The sequence below is a fragment of the Dromiciops gliroides genome, chromosome 3 (assembly GCF_019393635.1).
Source record: "Dromiciops gliroides isolate mDroGli1 chromosome 3, mDroGli1.pri, whole genome shotgun sequence".
NCBI lineage: Eukaryota > Metazoa > Chordata > Mammalia > Microbiotheria > Microbiotheriidae > Dromiciops > Dromiciops gliroides.
In genome coordinates this window covers 61,743,949-61,758,986 of record NC_057863.1, presented here as the reverse complement: position 1 = coordinate 61,758,986, position 15,038 = coordinate 61,743,949, and positions in this window count along the sequence as shown.

Below are 15,038 nucleotides of genomic sequence, written 5' to 3'. Positions count from 1 at the left end.
TCCTTTCTACTTCTATCTTGCACATGTCAGTCGAGACACACAATCTGTTATTTTCTTCTATAACCATGCCCTATGCTTATGTGTAGTAGGTAGCTGATTAATTATGAAACTTAAGACAATGAACTGTCCCTTGCCCCTAAATAACTTCCCCCAAATTCATGAACTCCATTGGGTAAAGGAATAAAAAGGATTCTGCTAAAAATGAAAATATGTTTCTTGGAAGGGGTGAAACATTGAGAGAATGTCATAGGACAGATATGTTTTGATAACATGAAAGAAATGGGAAAGGTCTGCACCATGGATCACATCATGGGAAGACAGCTCCATGTGGAGGACAAGGAGATACATTGAAGCTTGAATGAAATTACATGACATCACTAGCTGGGAAGTTGTGACAGATGAAAAGGGGATCCTGGGAGGGCACTGAAAACAAACAAACAACATCACCTAATCTTGAATTTTTGCTTAGGGCCAACCTTCAGGCTCTACGTATGAAGGATCTATTTAACAGGGAATTTCAGTTAATAGAACACCACATAACAGAATTTATTTACTATAGTAATTCTTTGAATGGATTTTTAAAAGCCATGACTGCCTTGAAAGTAATTAAATTTTTTTCAAGGGATGCTGGGAATAATTTTTATTAAGTTTCTGAGAAAATATACTCATCCCTTGAGAATATAGCTCACCAAGACATGGTATTAATGGACCAGACACAGGATGTATTCCAAAATGACAGTGGTATTGGAAAGTAGTGTCTTTAGGCTATGGCCAGAGAGGCACTACCACATCCTATAGGGTCTGGTCACTAAGTAGAGTTTCTAGGGGAAGTAGGTTGCTGCTGCTTTGACCTAATGGCCAGAAAGGGCATGGCTCCTGAGGGAAAAGGAATAAATATTCCATTATTCATTATTTGGGCTCCAAAATTTTGATTGCACATATAATCAGTAAAAAAAAAATTTAAAAATATGAGCAAAACTCCAAGTGTATATAGGTATGCACGTATACCTAAAAATAAATGAACTATACTAAGCATTATAAAATACACAGAATATAAATGAAAAAGGATTATGGATGAAATAATGTTTTGAAATTATTTTATCTTTATACATTTTGTATGGACATAGTTGTTTGCATGTTATATCCCACAACAGAAAGTGAGTTGTTTAGGATAGAGACTGTTTTAGCCATTCTGTGTTTCTTCAGTGGTTATCACAATGCCGGGCTAATAATGGGTGCTTAATAAGTGTCTGATGACTCGATTCATCTGTTAATAGGGCAAACCACATTAGTCCAACTAAAAATCACATTATTATCAGTTCAAGGACTCAGTGAATGAGAGCCCTCACTTTGGAGACCACTGTTTTACCGACCACTAGGTGGCAGTGTAGATAGAGTGCTGGGCCAAGTCAGTAGGCACTGAGTTCAGATTTGTTCTCAGACAACTTACTAGCTGTGTGACTTTGGGTCACACACTTAACATCTGTCTACTTCAGTTTTCTCATCTGTAAACTGGAAAAACTAATAGCACCTTCTTTCTCAGGGCTATTGTGAGGATCAAATGAGCTAATATTTATAAAGTGCTTACACATAGTAGGTGCTATTTAAATGATAGCTATTATTATTAATTACTATTGTTGTTGTTGTTGTTATGACTGTTTCTAGAAAGAAAACTTGTAAAAGCAGTGAATGCCCTATCCTTTCAGAGTTACCACATACAAACTTATTTAGTGCTTAGAGGCTGAGAAATTTAAATATAATCTAAATATGCTTCTTTCTTCACTGCCGATTTCTCAAAGCACCTGAGGCCTTGCCATGGAGGCTTTAACGTTTTGATGCCTGCAATTTTTGCTCTGTTACCCACTCCCCTACTGATTGGATAATACTTTCCCTTGTTAACCATTTCTTGAAGGCCCCATCCATGCCTCACTTTGTTCCTTCCTCTCCAGCGATCGTCCCCATATCAGCTGTACCAACTTCCTTCTATCTTTTCTCTTCTCTTGACTGGAAACTCCCAAGTTGTATAGCCACAATCAACTCTGCCATTGCTCCTGGAAGGGTTGTGTCAATCTCATCCCCTAATCTTGCCACTCACCATTCCTATGAGTGTTCAGATAAAAATGTTTTTCTATGACTAATGCTCTCCATGTGTGAAATCTCCTTCTACTAGAATGAGAGCTCCTAAGAAGGCAGGAAGTAGCTTTACTTTTATATTTGCATCCCCAGTACTTTTCCATCCTTCCATCCATCCATCCATCCATCCAAGCATTCATTCCATAGTCAGATCTTCAATGAATATTTTTGTCCTTTTTAGATTTCCACATGACTGTAAGAAAATGTAAAAATGGTTCCCAGACTAATTTATTGCTGTCCAGCAGAAATAGGAGTTACATAGCACACTTTTATATAAGGTTGCTTTTTATTTTCTGTATTCCTTCCCAAAAGATAGTTAAAGAGGAGAAGCATCGTTCAGGTTTTAGTGTGTTTTCTTCTATCCCCAGTGAACATAGAATAAAAATTAAAATTTAATAAACAAGCATTTATTAAAAGTCTATTGCATATACAATTCAAATGTGAATTAACTACACACATATTTAATTCCTTTTATGTGAAAGTGAGTGTGCTAGGGGGCTAAGAATAAAAAGATTCTCTCTCTCTCTCTCTCTCTCTCTCTCTCTCTCACACACACACACACACTGGTCCCTACCCTCAAGGAGTTTACATTGACTGGAAGGATAAAATATGTGCACATGAACTTGATAAAAAGAATCTAAGAATAAATACAAAGTCATTTCAAGAGAGAAAGAATGCTACTAAGTAGACTCACCATTAAGGATTGTGTTAGATGCTGAGAATGGTGCAGTTTACATAAGGAATAGAACCTCCCCTCAAGATGCTTAGAGTTTGTCAGGGGAATAAGGTGCCCATTGATGCCAATATAATTGCATAACAGAGACTGAATTAAAACTGAAATTCAAACGAAAGGACAGCTGCTAAATGAAATATGGAAATATTAAGATGCCTCAAATGTGAATACTGTATAGAGGTCACTTGCAAGGAATTCAATTTACTCAATTACCTTTGAGCATGAATAGGAAGCTGGCTGATCATTGGACCATTTTCAAGAGCCTTTTAAAAATGAAAGCAAATGCATTTTTAAACTGCAGAAGCAACAGATTTGCCTGTCTCCAGATCTGGGTAACAGAGTCTTACACAAATAAGCCTTCATAACCCAATGAGTCATGTGTTTGCTGTGTTTCTGCCTTAACCTTGCAAGAGGGTTTCCAACTGTCCCTTTTTCAGCAGATGGAATACTCGCATGGGTCCATCCCCATAGCAACAGCAGCTGTACCAGGCAACCAGGGCTCAACTGATTTCCATCCAGCCCATGAGGTCGCCCGACCCCGCAGAGCCTCCTAGAGGCTGACCGGTGTCCCCTGTAATTTAATTCAGTGTAACATTTGGGTTGACCTACATCTTGGGAAAGATTGCTCTCATTTATATAATTTAATAAAAGTCACTTAAAAATAGAATCCCTCTAATGAAGCTTATTTCTCCCTGTAAATTCCCAACCTTTAAAGCACAAATTCTCAGGAATTTGAATTATACTCTATGAGATTATATTTCTTGAATTTAATAAATTTCTCTATTAATAAACCAAGCACTTTTCCATTAAAAGACTATACATGTTAAGGTAATATGGTGCTATGGAAACACTGACATTAACTAATATTCATTTCAATGGCACTTGGACATCACTTTATATAAATTATATACATCGTTTGATTCTCACAACTGTCCTAGAAGGTGCATGCTGTCATTATCTATCTCCATTTTAGATATATGGAAACTGAGGCTCAGAGAGGCTATATGATTTTCTCATCACCACACAGAGAATGAGTGTCTGAGACAGAATTTGGACCCAGGTTGTTCTGATTGGAGTCCAGTGCTCTATCACCGTACTATACTGCCCCTCCATGAGTGATGCACCTGAAGTCAGGAAATCTGGGTCAAATATTGGCCCTGCCACTTGCTAGTGGTATGATATTAGGCGGCCTAAGTGTCTTTATCTGAAAAATACTGTGATTAAGTTAGAAGATCTTACACCAGAACTCCATGGTCAACACATTGCTTATAATATATATATATTTAATTTTTCTCTTATAAGTAATACCTATATTCTAGGTTATATTAAGGATGGGCTCTGAAACTATAACTACATTAATATAGAGAACTTCTTTGCCAGGAAATTCCCTCTATTAATGAAGGTCAGCACCTTCTCTGCAATCTCAGAGAGGTTCCTCAGGCACCCTGGTAAAGTGATCTTTCCCGAGTCTCTTAGTGGACTGACATATTTCATTAAGAACCATCATGGTACAATAAAAACAATACCAGACCTAGCACTAACTGGTAAAGTGACCTGCCCAGAGTGATACAGATAGTATGCTTCAGAATTAGACTTGAACACAAGTCTTCCAGGCTTTGCAAGCAGCTCTCTATTATTCCCCTTTGCCTCTTATGGGTTGCGTTATTCTATATGGTTATAATTTCTTTGAAGAGGCTTTAAATAATATAATGTGAAAAGATTGACTATGGCATTTCAGAATCCACATACTACCAAGCTAAATTACACCAGGGTTCAGTGAACATACATAAGATTCTGGCAAATGTTTTCTTGTTTAGAATCAGAGGTGTCCAAAGTGGAATGGGTTGTCTTGTGCAGTAGTGAGTTCTTTCTTACTGGAAGTCTTCAAGCAAAGATTGTACAAGTATATATGAGTACACATATATGTACACATATTTAAATTAATTTTTTCAAACAAAATTTTACTCTCCTTTCTTCTCCTCCCCTTCCCCCATTAAGAAAGCAAGAAAAGGGGCAGCTAGGTGGTGCAGTGGATAGAGCACCGGCCCTGGAGTCAGGAGTACCTGAGTTCAAATCCGGCCTCAGACACTTAACACTTACTAGCTGTGTGACCCTGGGCAAGTCACTTAACCCCAATTGCCTCACCAAAAAAAAAAAGCAAGAAAAAAAATCCCTCTTACAAACACATATAATCAAGCAAAAACAAATTCCCCCATTGGCCATGTCCAGAAAAACCTATCTCAATCTGCATCAAGTCCATTACTTCTCTGTTAGGAAGGGGATAGAATGTTTCATCTTGAGTCTTCTGGAATTGTGATTGGTCATTTCCTTGATCAGCATTCTTAAGTCCTTTAGAGTTGCTTATCTTTATATTATTGATGTTATAGTATGAGTTGTTCTGGTTCTGTTTTTTTCACTCTGTATCCATTCACACAATTCTTCCAAGTTTTTTCTGAAACTTTCTTCTTCACCATGTCTTACGGGATAATAATAGTCCATCACATTCATATACCCCCAAATATTGGGCACTCCAAAAGTTTCTAATTCTTTGCCACCAAAAAAAGAGCTGCCATAAATGTGTCACTCCTTTCCCTCTTTCTTTGATTTCTTTGTGGTATAGACTCGGTAGTGATTTTGAGTATGCACGGTTTACATGGTTCCAAATTGCTTTCCAGAATTGCTAGATAAGTTCCTAGCACTACCAACAGTGGATTCATGTTCAGGTATATTTTAAAACTCAGAACTTGGAGCCAGAAAGACCAATGTTTGAATTCTGACTAATTCTTATGCTCTTTGTGAACACAGGAAAGGGACTTTACCTCTCTGGGCTTCCAGTTCGCTATTTATAAAATGAGCACCATATCATAAGCTTGTTTTCAGGATCAAAGGACATTAAGATCCCTCTTAAGGCTAAGATTATATAATTCACTGATATGATTCTCTGATCTAAGGTCTTTTCCAACTCTAAATCCCATGATTTTGCATATATGTATTAGAATGGCACAATTATATTTTATTATAATGATAATTCACATTTATGTAGCATATCACTATAAACAACAACAACAACAACCCTGACCGTGCATTGGTCCTATGAAAAATCTAGTACTGGTTTTACTTTCATTATTTTGCAGAAGAGTGACCTGAGGCTAATGGGTATAAAGTGTCCCTTGGGTACATATTAAGAATCAGAAATTACACTCAGCTTTCTGATTTCCCATCCATATTAAGGTGTGCTATGATACTTTATCAAAAATAATAATAGTAATAGGATAGGTAAAATTTATAGGTCACTTTGAGGTTTGCAAAGCACTTTGCATATATTATCTCATGTGATCTCTCTTGAGTATGATTTTGGTAAACTTGAGGACAGGACATTTTTAATGAGGTATGGGATTAGCACATTTATGAAATTTGCAAGGGAAGATGCAAGGGAAACTGTGCCAACCAGTTTTGTATCTTTTTGTTGCCTTCTCTATTTGAATGTAATCTCCCTGAAAGTAGGTCTTGTTTTGTTCTTTGTACTTGAATTATCAATGGTACGCATGATGCCTACAATATAGCAGATGCTTCATAAATACTTGATGATTGTTTGACTGATTCCTTTTAGAGCAAAAATTCCTGTGCCTTGAACTTCAGCTGCATCATTATGACATAAGAAGAGCCACAAGAAAAGTGAAAAAATATTGTCCATCATCTAGAAATTATCTATTTAATTCCAAATATCCTAATGCTTGGTGTCATGGAGACCAAATATGCAGATGGCTGACTGAGATGTTCACTTTCCCATCCTTATGGATAGGTGTCATGGAAACATAGCTCCAGTGCTATGTATACTCCCTTAATGTGGCTTGTGATTTCATTGAGAATTTCCTGTATGTGGAGCATTAATGTGAACTGGAATTTCATGTTTTACACATAGGAAGAGCTTTTCTGGGAAGAACTCATTAGGAATTGATATCTATTTTAACAGAGTCCTCTGACTTGAACCATGAGATTAATGTTATAAGGGAGACTCTGATCATCTGGGAGATTCCTCTGTTGGAGAAGTATGTCAACCCCTCATGCCACCCTCACTATGCATCATAGGACTAGATGCTAGGTTCACAAAGGAGCAAAAGTATCTGAGGCTGGGACAACATGCTGCTTTCATACTTGGCTCTGTGTGTGTGTGTGTCTGTGTGTGTGTGTGTGTGTGCATGATGTGGCTCATTCCTCTGCCCATTCATCTGTCTTGTACCAGTATCCCAGTTCTAGTGAATTTCCTGAATGTCAGGCCTTGAACCAATTACCTAGCACTGTTCCTTCAGTTCTTTTAGTTGAAGGTTTAATTAAGTGACCTCTGAGGTCTGAGCTTGCTGTTTTGTGATTTGGTAGCTCCTTACATTGCTCATGACTTATATGGACACTGAATCTCTTAAATTTCTCTTTGCCTATTCCCCCCTCCCCAACCCCCCAAATCGGGTCTACTTCATTTCTCCTCTCCTGGCTCCTGACTTTAGTGCTATAAGACTACCTTCTATTCATGTGTGGTCACTTTCTTCAACCTCAGCCCCTCACCTCCTACAATCCATGATTGGCTATGATGTAGTTAAATATTATATGGACTTAGAGTAACTTTAAAAAAAAGTCGTAAATTGGAATATTATTACCATAAGTTAAAGTCTAATGCATTAACTGGAGCGTTAGCATATGTTTTTCTTTTCTGAGGAGATTGAGTGACAGTGACTAAAGACATTATTTAGGAAAACTTTACTAACATCAAAGCATTAGTCACTTCAAATTTGGGGTGAATCAGCAGAGAGAAGCTAGTTGTAACTTGGGCATTGTTCCAAATAAAATCCCCTGAGAATGAGTTCATATAAATGAGTATAGCTGTTTTCTTGCTAGAACTGTAAATTGTCATCCTACTTTAATGAGTCAGTACTTGGTTTGGGAAAGAATATTAGTATTTGTATTTTGTAACACTATGTACCGTGGGGGTGTGATAAGCATTTTCTCTAGAAATACAGCTTACAACCATTCTCTCTCTCTCTCTCTCTCTCTCTCTCTCTCTCTCTCTCTCTCTCTCTCTCTCTCCTTCTGTCTCTCTCCTCTCTCTGTCTCTCTTCTCTCTTTCTCTTCTCTTCTCTTCTCTTCTCTTCTCTTCTCTTCTCTTCTCTTCTCTTCTCTTCTCTTCTCTTCTCTTCTCTTCTCTTCTCTTCTCTTCTCTTCTCTTCTCCTCTCCTCTCCTCTCCTCTCCTCTCCTCTCCTCTCCTCTCCTCTCCTCTCCTCTCCTCTCCTCTCCTCTCCTCTCCTCTCCTCTCCTCTCCTCTCCTCTCCTCTCCTCTCCTCTCCTCTCCTGTCTCTCTCTTTCCCCCTCCTTTCTTTCTCTCTCTTCTCTATTTTTCTGTCCTTTCATTCTTGCCTCACATTCTGGTTTCCTTTCCTTTCCCCCTTCTCTTTTCCCTCTCCCTTCTTCCCTTTCATCTTCCCTCCTCTTCTTTCTCCTTCCCTCTACTCATGCAGTAAGTTAGCTACCCCTTCCAACTCTGTGTCATCTCCAGGGGAGAGAAGCATTGCAGTCTATGCTTTCATGTTGATCAGATAAAGAGCTAACTCTCTTCTGAAGCAGCCCATTTTACTTTTGAACAGCTCCAATTACCAGGGAGATTTTCTTAGCCCCTGATATATGCTTTTCTGCAGTGTTTACCCATTGCTTGTAGTTCTACCCTCTGGGGAGAGGGAGAGCAAGTCTAATCTCTCTTCCATATGACAGCTTTTTGAATACTTGGAAACAGCAATAACCTCCCCCCCAACCCCAACCCCATGGCCTGGTCTCTGGTGTCCTCACTATTATAGTTATGCTTTTTAAGACAGGTTCTGGTTTGTCAAAGTCTTTATTAAAATGTGGTGCTTATGATGGACTGTAATACCCTTGTTACAAAATATATAATCAAGTTAAACAAAGTCTCCAATTGACTAAATCCAAAATAAATCTTTCTCAAATTGCAGATAATTGATTACCTTTCTATTAGGAAGAGGGTTAACTGTTTCATCTTCTATCTTCTGGAATTGTAGTTGGTCATTTCATTGAGTCATGCTCTTGTCCTTCAAAGTGTTTTTTGTTTTTAGCCTATTTTTGTTGTAGTTTAGTTTTTTCTTCCAGTTTCTGCTTAGTTTACTCTGTATTAATTCATATAAAACTTCCCAGGTTTCTCTGAAACTGTGTTCACATCATTTCTTATGTCATTATAATATTCCATTACATTCACACACCATAACTTGTTCAGCTGCTCCCTAATTATTGGTCAACTCCTCAGCCTCTATTTATTTACTACAACTAAAAGGATGACCCTTATTAGAACTGGTCTGCCCAAGGCCAGATCCCAGGGGAGAATAATCTTTCTTCTAAATTCTTTATTCCTATCTATTAATGAAACTGAAGATTCAATTAGTGCCTCTGCCTTCCACTGCCAATGAATTTTCAGCTTGTAGTCCATCAAAATCATCAGGTTTCATTTTCAATACTACCATTCTTCCTAATCCTGTACATGGATTCTTGGAATTATTTAGGGGGGGGGCGTGACCGGTCATTGATATTGTTGCTGTTTTTCCTTTATGCTTGAAGAGGACCAAAATGACATAACAATGTCAGGGTCAGTGTATAGTGTGCTTGGCTATGGATGATTAGATCAATATAAGCTTGAAAGCTTCTACCATAGGTTTAGCACAAATGGTCGGTATGACCATTTGAGGGGGAAATGTCTCGAACTTTATGTATCTCATGTTTCTTTTCGAGTTAATGTAGTTCTGCTTTGCTCATAGAACATGACACCTTCCCTGAAGTGGGCATGCTATGCTAGATGCAAGTGACTTCCACCTCTTACAATTAAAACAAAAATTCTTCAGAGAAACCTTGAGAGTGTTCTTTTATCACTTCTGCAAACCACCATGTGAGCACCTGCCTTGTTTGAGTTCTGTAAAATAGTCTTTTAGGCAAATGTATGTTTGGCAATTGTACAACATTACCAGTCCATCAGCTCTCTACAGTAGAGTTTGAATTCTTGGCAATTTAGCTCCAGAAAGGATCTCACTGTCCCCTACATTTTTCATTGATATAAGAAATTTTTAGTGAGTAAGTTCCCATTACTTATGCAAATTGATAGAGACTTTGGTGACTTATGTTCTTAGAAAGCTGCCTGGGACACTGATTTGTTGTTGTCACTCAGTTCTGTCCAACTCTTCATGACTCCGAGGACTGTATGTCCATGGGCTTTTCTTGACAAAGATCGTGGAATGGTTTGCCATTTCCTTCTCCAGTGGATTAACATAAATTTAGGTTACTTTCCCAGGCTAGTAAATATCTAAGGCCAGATTTGAACTCAGGTCTTCCTGACTCTAGGCCTAGCCATATATTCACTGAACCACCTAGCTACCTTGCAGCATCCTGAAACACTGCAGAGGTTAATTAGATTGCCTAGGATCATGTACTCAGCATGTATCATTGGTCCAACTTAAACCCAGGTCTTCCTGCACTCAAAGGCCTCTTCTCAATTCACTATGCAATACTGCCTTTCACAGTTGGCTTTTAGAACTAAAGTAGAACTTTACATTTATGCCTATTAAATTCCATCTGATTAGATGTGGTTCAGTGTTCTAGCTCATCAAGATCTTTTTTGATCCCGACTTTGATATCCAAAGTATTAATTATCCCTCCAAGCTTTGTGTCATCTGTAGATTTGATAAGCAAATTAGACTGACTTCAAATTGAACAGATTACTGCATGCAATACATTTTGGTCCCTCAGGCAAAAGAAAAATAGGTGGTTATATAGTAAGGGCCTGCTGATGGGCTGTGTATATATAAACATACATATTTATTTATTCAAAAAACAAATATTTATTTGTATTCCATCTTCTACTCCTGATTGTAAAAAGAAAGGAAGGAAAGAAAGAAAGAGAGGAAGGAAGAAAGAAAAGAAAAGAAAAGAAAAAAAGAGAAAAGAAAAGAAAGGAAAGGAAAAGATGGGGCAGCTAGATGTCCCAGTGGATAAAATCCTGGCCCTGGATTCAGGAGGACCTGAGTTCAAATACGGCCTCAGACACCTGACACTTACTAGCTGTGTTACCCTGAGCAAGTCACCGAACCCTCATTGCCCTGAAAAAAAAAGATAGAAAGAAAAGAAATCAAAAGAAAAGAAAAGGAAGGAAGGAAGAAAGAAAGAAAGAAAAAAGAAGAGAAAAGAGGAAAGAAAAGAGACTTTTTGTAACAATTATTCTTAGGCAAGAGAAACAAAACAAAAATAAATTCCTTAATTGGCCATGTACAGAAATATATTTTTTATTCTACAGTTTGAGTCCATCACCCCTCTGTCAGAGGTTAGTTAGCATGCTTCATCATTACACCCCTGGAATTATGGTTGCTATCAGATTGCTCAGAGTTTTTAAGTCTTTCAAAGTTGTTTATCTTTATATTGGTGTTGTTATTGTACAAATTGGTCTCCTAGTTATCCTTATTTCACTCTGCATCAGTTTCTTCAAGTTTTCCCAGGTTTCTCTAAACTCATCTCTTTTATAATTTCTTATGGTAAAATAATATTTCATTACATACCCAGAACATTTTTTTTGGCTATTTCCCAATTGTGGACATTAATTTACTTTGTAGTTCTTTTCCATTACAGAAAGAACTGCTATAAATGTTTTGCATATATGTGATTTCTCTCTCTCTCTTTTATTTCTCTGGGTTGAGGGCTAGTAGTGGTATCACTAGGTCATAAGAAATGTACAGCTTCGTAAATCTCTTTACTAAGAATGCATTAATGTGCCTGTTTTCTCACAGCATCTCCAACATTTATTTTTGTCAATTTTGCCAATCTCATGGATGTTAGGTAGAACTTCATAGTTGCAGTTAATTTGCATTTCTCTAATAGTTATTTGGAATTTGTATTCATAGGGCTATTGATAGCTTGAATTACTTTCTTAGAAAATTGCCTATTCATATCCTTTGACTTTCAATTGCAGTACAGCTCTTTTTCTTATAAATTTGAATCAGTTCTTTATTTATCTTGGAAATAAAACCTTTATCAGAGCAATAGCCTGCAACAATAGCCTGCATGTCTATTGTTTGAGGACCAGCTAAGTCTGGAGAGACTTATCACTAGTTTTTCTGCAAGGTGATGAATATTTTGACCACAGAAATTCTCCAAGACTATGAAGGAGATTCTAGAAATGCTGTAATATGCATCAAGCGGCAGAGGTCATGACCCTTAATGACTTAACCTTTTCACACACAGACCCCTCAAACTCTGACCCTAGAATTCTTTTGTCCTTATTGTGGGTTGACTCAGTTTCTTACAACATGTAAGTCCAGCTCTGGTCATGCTTTACTCAACTCTCCAGACTTTTTTTTGCTAGTTAGCCTCCTTGCCCCACTTTCCTTCCAATTCTTGAACCACAATCAAATCCATCATTGCTGCCTGGAAAGGATTGCTATTTCCCTCTAGCTGTGCTCATCATGTCTATACTTTCTAAGGGAAAGTAATTCTTCCTGGCTACCACTTCCCTATATTTTATATTTTTCCTATTAGAACTTAAGCTTCTGCAGGGTAGGAACAGCCTTTTGAAAGAGTAAATGGATGTATATTTAATATCCACTAGGGTGTCTCCAGTCAGTATCAGGTGTCCTAAGCAGGGATTAGACACAATGGCTGTAGACTTGGTAACAAATACTTCCTGTAGGGCAGACTACCCCTTACCTTTTACTTGTCAATCTTCCTGTTCGAATTATGATAGAACAAGTTAACCCAGAGGGCACTTTGATGTGATTAGAAAAAAGACTTGGGTAGCACAAGGTCTGGAAGAATGATGGTACTAGCAGGTTATTTATTTAGTGCTGTTGCTTTAAGAGATTGTTTGGACATCCTGTCAAAACTCATCTAGAAAAATCTGTTTCAAGCACTTTGGAAACCAGCTAAGTGGCATGATCAGTAGCTATGAAAGAAAATCATTCTGACAGGGAAAACTATATAAAATCTCAGTGGAAAAAATGAGTAAAAAGTTCCCCCATCCTGAAGGATCCTTGGGGTTCTTGGGATTTTTTTAAACAAGGAAAGAAAATTCTGTTTGAGCTTTCCTCTTTCCTTTCTTATATGAAAACATGAGAAAGGACCAGATTTATTCATTGGTGTGAGTTGAAGGATGCTGAGAGTCCCTCCCTTATTAACAAAATCATCTTCCCTACCGCTTGCTACCTTGTATTGGTACCTAAAATTCCCATCTTTAAGTTACCTTGTGGAATTATGGGCACTGAAAGCAATTGTTATCTGAGAGAGACAGCCTAGTAAACTGTTGTTGACCGTGAATACCACAGTGTAAATGAACATATATGTTTTCTGTCAAAGAGCAAGGCCATGATATACTTGAATATATGACATATATACTTTGATTAAGAAAGCAGGGAGATATATGGAATTTGAGAATAAAATCAAAATACATCTCATTTCACATTTCTCCTGATTATCCACCCACTCATTTGCTTGATGACTACCCTCCTGTTGCTCCATCTGGATCTCCGGAGACCATGTCTTGGTCACTTTTTTTGCTCAGCTTTGGAGCCACTTCTTTGAGGGTGACCTCTCCTGATTGGTGAGACAGACAAGGCAGATGTCCATGATCCACAATTTCTAACTGTTCCTGGCTTCATCCGATGCTTTACATCCCATTTGCCTGTCTGCCCTGACCATCTTCTCTGCACCATTCCATGTTATCTCTTGCTCTGGGAACAATGATTAAATCCATACTACTTTGCTTCAGGAAAGACTGGGTCAATTGTCTTTCCTGTGACTCCATTCACCATTCCTGTAATTTTCCAAACCAAATCACCCTCACTTAATTACTAGTACTTTAGAGTTAGAAGTAGTTGGTGGCACAATGGAAACTGGGATCAGCAAGGACTCAATTCAAATGCAGTTTCAGATACTTACCAGCTGTGTGACCACAGACAAGTTATTGAATCTCCGTTTGCCTCAATTTTCTTAACTATAAAATAGGTGTAATACTAACACCTACCTTGTAGGGTTGTTGTGAACATTAAATAAGAACATATTTGTAAAAAACACTGAACACAGTGCCTAGCACATAGCAGGCATTTTATAGATGGTTTCCCCCTTATATATTGTCTCCTCCTATGTGAGCTCCTTGAGGTTTAAGGTTATCTTGCTTTTATATTTTTATTTTCTTTGTTTTGGTATTTTGGTACATAGTAAATCCTTAATAATTTTTTTTTCAATCATTCATCCATCCACCCATCCATCCACCATTCAGCAATCAGTTCATTCATTCATTCATACACACACACACACACACACACACACACACACACACACACATATATATATATATACATACATATATATACATATATATACATATACATATATACCACCAACCTTCATTCATTCAGACTCTTCAGACTGCCAATAAAGATCCTCTATAGCTTGATATCAATTTTATCTCTGCCAATTTCCTCCCCTTCTGCCCACCAGATACTTAGCTTTATCCATTTAAAACAACTTGACATCATCTTTACATGTTCAATACTTTTCCTGCCTAGGACCTTGGCTTAAGCTATTCTGTGTTTAGAATACCATCATACCTCCCTCTACCCTTTTTTCTTTTGTCCAAAAACCAAAGGCAAAATACTACCTATTTTTCAAGGCCCAGTTCAAACATTGTCTGTTCTATTAATCCTTGTCCTGTATTTTCATTTGGAAAGAATCATTCCTTACTTCAGCAATGAATAGCTCCTTCAGTACTTTATGCTCTTCCAGTCACACCTGTCTTATCCTAACCAAATGTATACTGACCTAACCTAATCTATCATAAATTGAACCATCTTATTTTATGGTATGGTAGGGTAGGGTATGGTATGGTATGGTATGGTATGGTATGGTATGGTAGGGTATGGTATGGTATGGTAGGGTAGGGTAGGGTAGGGTAGGGTAGGGTAGGGTGGGGTAGGGTAGGGTGGGGTAGGGTGGGGTATGCTAAGCTATGCTATGCTATCCTGTCCTGTCCTGTCCTGTCCTGTCCCATCCTGTCCTGTCCTGGTCCTCTTCTGTCCTATCCTATGCTAATTATGTTTTATTGTATTGCATTGCAGATTTGCATATGTATTTTATCTCTCCCCTCCA